This window comes from Argiope bruennichi, chromosome X1 (genome assembly GCF_947563725.1).
Source record: "Argiope bruennichi chromosome X1, qqArgBrue1.1, whole genome shotgun sequence".
NCBI classification, from domain to species: domain Eukaryota; kingdom Metazoa; phylum Arthropoda; class Arachnida; order Araneae; family Araneidae; genus Argiope; species Argiope bruennichi.
In genome coordinates, this window is record NC_079162.1 from 34,442,363 (window position 1) to 34,450,100 (window position 7,738).

The window sequence follows — 7,738 nt, forward strand, 5'->3', positions numbered from 1 at the left end:
GTTGAATTATATTAAATGAAGATCGGCCTTAATAAAATTTCTTTTTCTAGAATAAGTGTTCAGTAGCGAAGTTGCATCTCGCTAGTTATCATCTATATGCTCAATAGAGTTCACTCTTTGAATAGTAGGTTTTTTTTTTTTTTTTTTTTTTTTTTTACTTTTTGAATACAGCTGCAAGGGTAGTATTTTGTAATTGCTTTCTATTTCTCTCATTATATAGGTTATAAATTATTTCCAAAATTTGAAGAAAAGTTGATTATATTGGGCGATTCAAAATTCGGTTTAAAATCTCTTAGAGGAATTGCATAAAAATGTAAGACCAGAAAAGATCTGATGAGTTGGATGATGCAAGAAAATGTAATAAGTCAATAATAGGTTTAAAATTTTGATTTGGCGGTAATTGGATAGAAGTCATGGTTCCACAAATGTTCAAACTTCAACTTGTTCACATTAAAATATTTCATCATACTTGGTTGACAGGTTAAACGACCAGTGTTGAAATTATTTGCAGGACCAGATTTGCGTTTCCAAACTCCTCTAATAATTTCCGTTTTGAATTATTTGGTACATAACCATAGGCAACTTAACAAGAAAATTCTGAGATCATCAAAGGTGGTTTTTTTTTAATACACTGGATGAAACAGATTACAAAACTGAATTCCTTATGGGCATAGAATTGTCTTTTGGGTTCACTACAGATGTGACCAGAAATATTAGAAAAATTTGGGTTTTGGTAATAATTTTAATGGTTTGTTTGGAATTTTAATGACATTGCGAAATGTTGTTAATTTATATTAATTCCAGAAAAAGATGCTTTACTTGAAGGACTTCTACAGTTCATTGCTAAATATGGGAAGCATTTTAAATTCTGGTTGTTACAGCAAGGATTTGGTACCTATTAGTATACATAAAAACTCACTGTGAATGCTTTTGATGATTTTACCAATGCTTAGCTTAAAACTTCTGTAAGATGTTTATAGGCAAAATTGTAGCACATGTAATTGTCTCATTAATATTCACCGAGTAAATGATTTTGCTATCTTTAGCCATAAAATATTTCAACTACAAAATAAATGAATAAATATACACTTGTTTTTACATTTTTCTAATGTATCTTAATTTTCACAGAAACACCAGCTTGCAATTTTTATTTGTGTCTGCTTCGGCTCAGTTAAAATGTAGAACAATTTGTGATAAGAAAAATTTCATCCAAAACTTTTAAACAGATTTTACAAATTTATTTTACTTAAGCATTTTCGTGTAATATTACTATGATGTCTTTTGGAAGCTATTTATAGCATACAAATTATTTGTTTTAAAAATGTTTTATGGTTGGGTTTAATTGCAATATCAATCCTTACAGATGCCAGTAGAGTTTCATAAATAAAAACTGCATTTTGGCACTTATCCAGGCCACAATATTCTGAAGGCACACCAGAGATTGCCAACTCTGGCATTGACATTTACCTTATATGCTAAATGGTATCTATAAGTTCACAGTCACCTTAAGAAATATCCATCATTCTTAGCACCAAACCCTAAATTACGCCCCCCCCCTCCCATTTTTTTTTTCTTGATGTCTATTAACATGTCAATGGATAAAAATATTAGAAAGCATAATACACTGACTATTCATATTTCCCTGCATAACTAACACGATGGGCATTCAGCTATGCATGAAGCAAAGCAATAACAAATCCTATCTGGGAACCTCTGACTAGTTGGGGATAGAGAGGAGAGAAAAAGCAAAACATAGTAGCTAGATAAGGAAAATAAGAAAGAAAAGAAATTAAGTCAACAGAATACTTCAGCCTCATGATATTTGATCACAGCTTAAGATGAACTCCAGAGCAGTTATTTTTTATGCATACTATTAGGTAGTAAAGCATCAACATAGTTCCAAGAGTATCTCATTTTGCAATATAGGAGGATATCAATATGGAAGTGAAAATTTGCTTTGGAGAATTATCTGCCTTAATTGTACAAGTATCAACAAAATATAGGTGCATTTCAGTAAACAGGTATTTAATTTGTTGTTTGAACATTATGTTCCCAGAAAATGACTTCCCAAAAATCATTTCCAAAATGAATATATGATAGTAGGATAGAAATTAATAATATTTTACCACAAACTTTTAAAAAGCGAATGTTAAAACTTGAGCATAAGATAGATGAAGCTTTATAGAACTCCATTTAAACAACTAGTGATAAATTCAAAACGAACTAACACATGTACAATATCATTTTAGTTTTATTCATTCTTTAAAAATTTCTGTTGGTTCTTATTAATCTTGATATTCCTTTAAAATAAACAAATTGCAGTGGTTGAGGTAAAAATTTTGAAAAACCAAGTGATAAAGCATCAGAAAAATTAAATTTAATGAAAAAAAAACATGCATATTACAACAAATTAGTCAATTTCTAGTTTAAAATATAGTACATTAAAGGATAATACAAGAGTTGGAACAGGAATAAATTATTTGGTATCATGACACAGTCAGTACTTGAATCATCACAAAACATTTGATAAAGTTAAATAAACATATTTGCTTGATTTTACATTTTGATATAGATAGAGTTCATTATAAAAATTCGCATTAAAAGGAGAAAAAAAAAATTAAAGACATTAATTTTAGAATCATGTTGCTGTAATTTATTAAATGAAAGAAATTGTTAGAAAAATTAAGTAATTAATCTTCCAACTACGAAGGGAAATTTTTAAAAAAAAATAATATCTTTAGGAATAATACATAAACAATAACCATCAATGGTATTAGCTTATATAATAATCAGGTTTACTTTCATAGTACAACATGTCAATTATTTTTACAACCATAAACGGCAAATTAGAAATGAATGAACATATCCAGATCTAAGACGTTTTTTTACATACACATAAAAATATTCTTGATGAGGGAAAAATAGCGAGTGAACTTGAAAAAAATAAAGATAAAAAAAAAAAGGCATAGAAAAATTTTGTATTTAAGAAGCTTATCTTTAAATAATTGTTCACTTTACCTTATAATAGTAAGCCTTGCAAATTTAATTAATGGGCATTCGCTAATAAGATGGTAGATATATGAAACACTAGTTTATAATACTTAGTAAATCTGATATGCATACATGCTTCTTTCCAATTTAGATTATATCACAACTAATTCATAGAACAGATGTAATAAATATTTTTAAAAATTCAATACTGTTAAAGTTTTTGTCAAACTATTATGAAACACTAAAAATACAACTATTTTGCAACTGGTTGATGGAGGTTTCCCATTCAATTTTATCCGTAAAATTATGAAAAAAAAAAAAAAAAAACATGCAATTTCCATAAAATGTGAATAAATGAAACATCAAATATTTAAATGCATGTGGAAATTTAACTGAATTCCGTCAAACTGATTATGCATTATTTTCAATATATCGATGCACCTTCTACTCGGAGAAGCACAATTTGATGAAAGAAATTCAACAACACATTGAAAGTTTGAGATTTATTTAAATGAAATTCTATGTCTAAAATTTGTTCTTAAGTACTCTATTTACATAAGATAATAAAGCATATTACATTACAATTAAAAGCACTTCAAATTCATCATTATGCAAAAATAAATTCCATACTGGTAATTAATCCATGTACACCACTGACTTATCCTTACTTTTTCATCAGTATCTTTTGTAGAAATTAGATATTTATATGTCAAGGGCTAAAAAAAATCTAGATAAAAATGAAGTCTTGGTAACTAGTATTTTTAAATGCAAAATAAATGTTATATTTGATAAATACGATACACATACTGGTAATAGTGACATAAAGCTTTCATAAAAAGGCACCAGAAAAATTCATACAGGGAATATTGCAAGTTTCTCTGGTTTTCATTACAACACTGATTTTTAAAAAATGTATCACTACAAAGAATTAAAAATGCAGATTAATGATACCAAGTATCAATTACAAATCATATAATCATACATGTAAACAGTATCACAATAAAAAATATTTAAAAGCATTATGCAAGTATTAATTGAACTATACAGCAATGTTTTAAAATATTTATATAAGAATTTCCCTAAAAATAGACATTTCAAAATCTATGATGATATACACAAAAACTTTTATGATAACACATTTAAAAATTAAAATTAAGGCCTCAGAAGAATTATGAAAAGTTCACACCCCTTCTCAAATTATCTCAAAATGATATTCATTATCAAAACCGACTTTAAAATATGAAAGACCTAACCTTTCCTACACAACTACATTATTCACCAATTTGTTAGTTACACACATAATCAATAAAAAACTGCAATATTAGCATAGGATATCACACTGTTCAGATAAACATCTATTGTGCTATGGCAAACTAAATTAATTAGCCTCAATGAACTGCATAGCATCACTTAAAATATCTCATGATAATACGTTACAAAATTTTAAAGAAAAACATCTAGCAGGCTCATACACAGCACCAATTCAATTATCAAAGCACTGATATAAGATTGTCCAATACAAATCAGTAGTTTGAGGTTAGAAAAAAATCTAGAAAATTGGGTAAATATTCAGTTAAATGAATATTCTCTATATTTTTAAGTAATTTTATCTAGAAAGTGAAAAGAAAATCAGATGAAGATATAATCAACATATTGGACAATAAATAACTACACATTATATAAAGATTAATTTTTCTTTTTAAAGTGCAGACTTTTTTTTTTCTGCAACAAAAATAAGAATTTTTAGTGAAATCTAATTTTAAAAAAATAATGACAGGAGTGAATGATAATGGCTTTTCTATATTAGCTATTAAAATTCTCAAGCATCCTATACAAAAATAAAGTGAAAACTTTGTAAGTCAAAATAAAAAATATAGAGTACTCTTTTTTTAAAAAATAAATCAAAAATATTTTACACTAAATAACTATAATTTTATCACAAATGCTCACTGGTGTTTAATACACAACATCCACATAAGAAAAATTGAAAACATAAATCTTAGCAATAAAGCCTCACTTAACATTGAATAAACCAGAAAAAGCTCATATGATTCAAGTCAATACATTCTAGGTGGGTGAGTAAAATAACAAAAGTAATAGCATTAATATAAGTTTAAGATAAGGCATATATTTCTTTTTAGTAGGAATGTTTACAATCCAACTATACAACATATATTTAAAATATAAAACACTTCAGCCACCTAATATTTTTTTTTTTTTAGAAATACAGCTATCATCACATATACACAATATTGAAAACTTAAAAGAATGTAAAATTTCCATGACCTGTATTTGGATAATATTTAATACTAAATTCGTCAAATAGATGGCAGAAAGCCTTTCTATTAAGAACATTCTTCAGTAAGTCATGTTTACTATTAAAAATTTTTTGCAAAGGAATTTAAATACATTATAAAAATGTTTTTATTGGATATGCAACACCTTGCATAATTAATACAATTAGCATTATCATGTTTATGCTTTATATAATTTAAAGGACAACAAATATCAAAAATCTCATTTACTCAAAATGAAATATTAAGATAGTTTGGAATATTAAATTTTGATTATATTAAATCTTCTAAGTGACAAACTGCTTTTGGAAGAGTACATTACAAAAGTTGTTTATGACATACTTAATTCATTTCATTCTTCGACGTTTCCATCATATGTTATTCTAAAGTATTTTTCACCAACAATTAATATTAGACCCATGAGTGTGATCAATGAGTTAATAACAGAAACTGAATTTAGTGCATAAATGATTATTTCAAAGTCAATATCATACCAATAAGCAGCATACTAGTTTTTAAATATAGCTACAATTAACTGTTTATTATAAGACATTTTTATAGATCAAATTACTGAAAATATTTCATCGGCATTTTTAATAAAGGAATGTATTTTAAAAGTTTTTTTTTTTTTAAATGGACATACTGTTAGCCTAAAATGCTATGCAAGACATTCAAATTAATTTTCTAAGAAAAATTCATATAAAAAATATAGTCAATTAACTGAAAACTTTCAAAACACCAGAAAATATAACATACAGAGATATGGAAGCACATAAATAAAAACATTTAGTCCAATAACATAGTTAATATCCTTATATAATCCTAATAATACCATTAGTTCCTACCATAATGTGAAAATTTAATTTTGATTTAAGGAGTTCAATAATGATGAATCGCCATTAAAAAAAATGGGACATCATTTTAAATCATGGAACTTCGGCTTTCAAACTTGATCACATGGAAATAATTTTTTTTTTTAAATATTACACCACCTCAGTTTCTAATATTTAAAATATTGTGCAAAAAAAAATAAATTATTTTAGAGTAAAAACACTATACTCCAGTGGATCAAACTATTCATAGCCACTTTTAAATAAATTAATAGAGCGTGTGTTATCACTGTTATTGTCTAATGAAAAAATGGTATTTGCTACATTTCTATCCCCTTGTATTCTTAAAGAAAAACAATGTACAACGAAAAAAAAAATCTGTTATATCTTGGTTAAATGATAAAAATTCTCAATATAATGCTTATCATGGAAGAAATACATTAGACTATGAAATCACTAAACTTCACATCTACATTCCCAAGATTTGCTTAACCGATTGTATATTACTTTCTTTATCACAATACTGTTGAAGACCTAATTACAATGTATAAAATCCAAATACTAAAGAGATAGTCAATTTGAAATGCATTAGACGATGCTCTTAAATATTCAAATTATGTAAATCTAATAAATTTAAAACTTCAGCTTCATTAATCTTCCACTCATGTAATAATTTCTATCATATCCATTTAGAATCATTTCGTTTATTCAACAAATGCATAGAATGCAAATAGCAGTATATGCTTGGTGCAGTATTTTAAAAACTCTGATAAACAAAATATTAATCTCAGTTATTTCTCAGTTTTACTTCTTTGAAAGATTAAAAAAAACCCTAACAATAAGGAAAAATAAAATGCATGGAAAGAAGTGCATATGGGCATTTTAAGTCTTGATTCCATTTCCTCTTATTTCAACAGGACTGTGTCAAATCATTGAGTTCTTTTTTATAATATGAAACATCAACATTAAATTTTATGAAGCAAGGAGAAATCAGAATATAAACAGAATTCAATCATGCTCCCACTTCAATATCATATAGGAAGCTTACATTTTATAAACCAAATAGGCATATTATATATATATTCTTGATATGCACAAATATATGTCTATGTATGTGTATACAAAAAGAACCGCAATAACAATTTAAGAGCCATTGTCAAATTCTATTAAATAGATATTAGTTATATTTAAATTAAGTAGTGGTTTCATGTAAGACATGAATATTGAGGAAAACCCGATTTTGTTGCCAATAATTTCAAAAAATTTCAAGCTTATATAAAAAAATATTAAAAACCAATTGATACTAGTTATTTGCAAGCAAGCATAGCTCAATAAAAGCCACAAATAAGGCAGTGGAAACGCAGTTCAGTTTTGAATGATGGTCAAAAAAGTTACTTTGCATTTAGATTAAGTTCTTCATTCTAGAATAAGCAAACAAAACTTTGTATCTGCCAATGATACTTTCTCCACTTTATTAAATGCGGGGGGAAATATATTAAAATCTAATGCATCAAAATTAAAATTGTTTTAAGAAATTCTTGAAAAATAACAGAAAAGCATTTGTAATCTATATGCCTCAAATCCTTTTAAATTGGAAGTAAGTGATAATTTTAAGATTAAAAA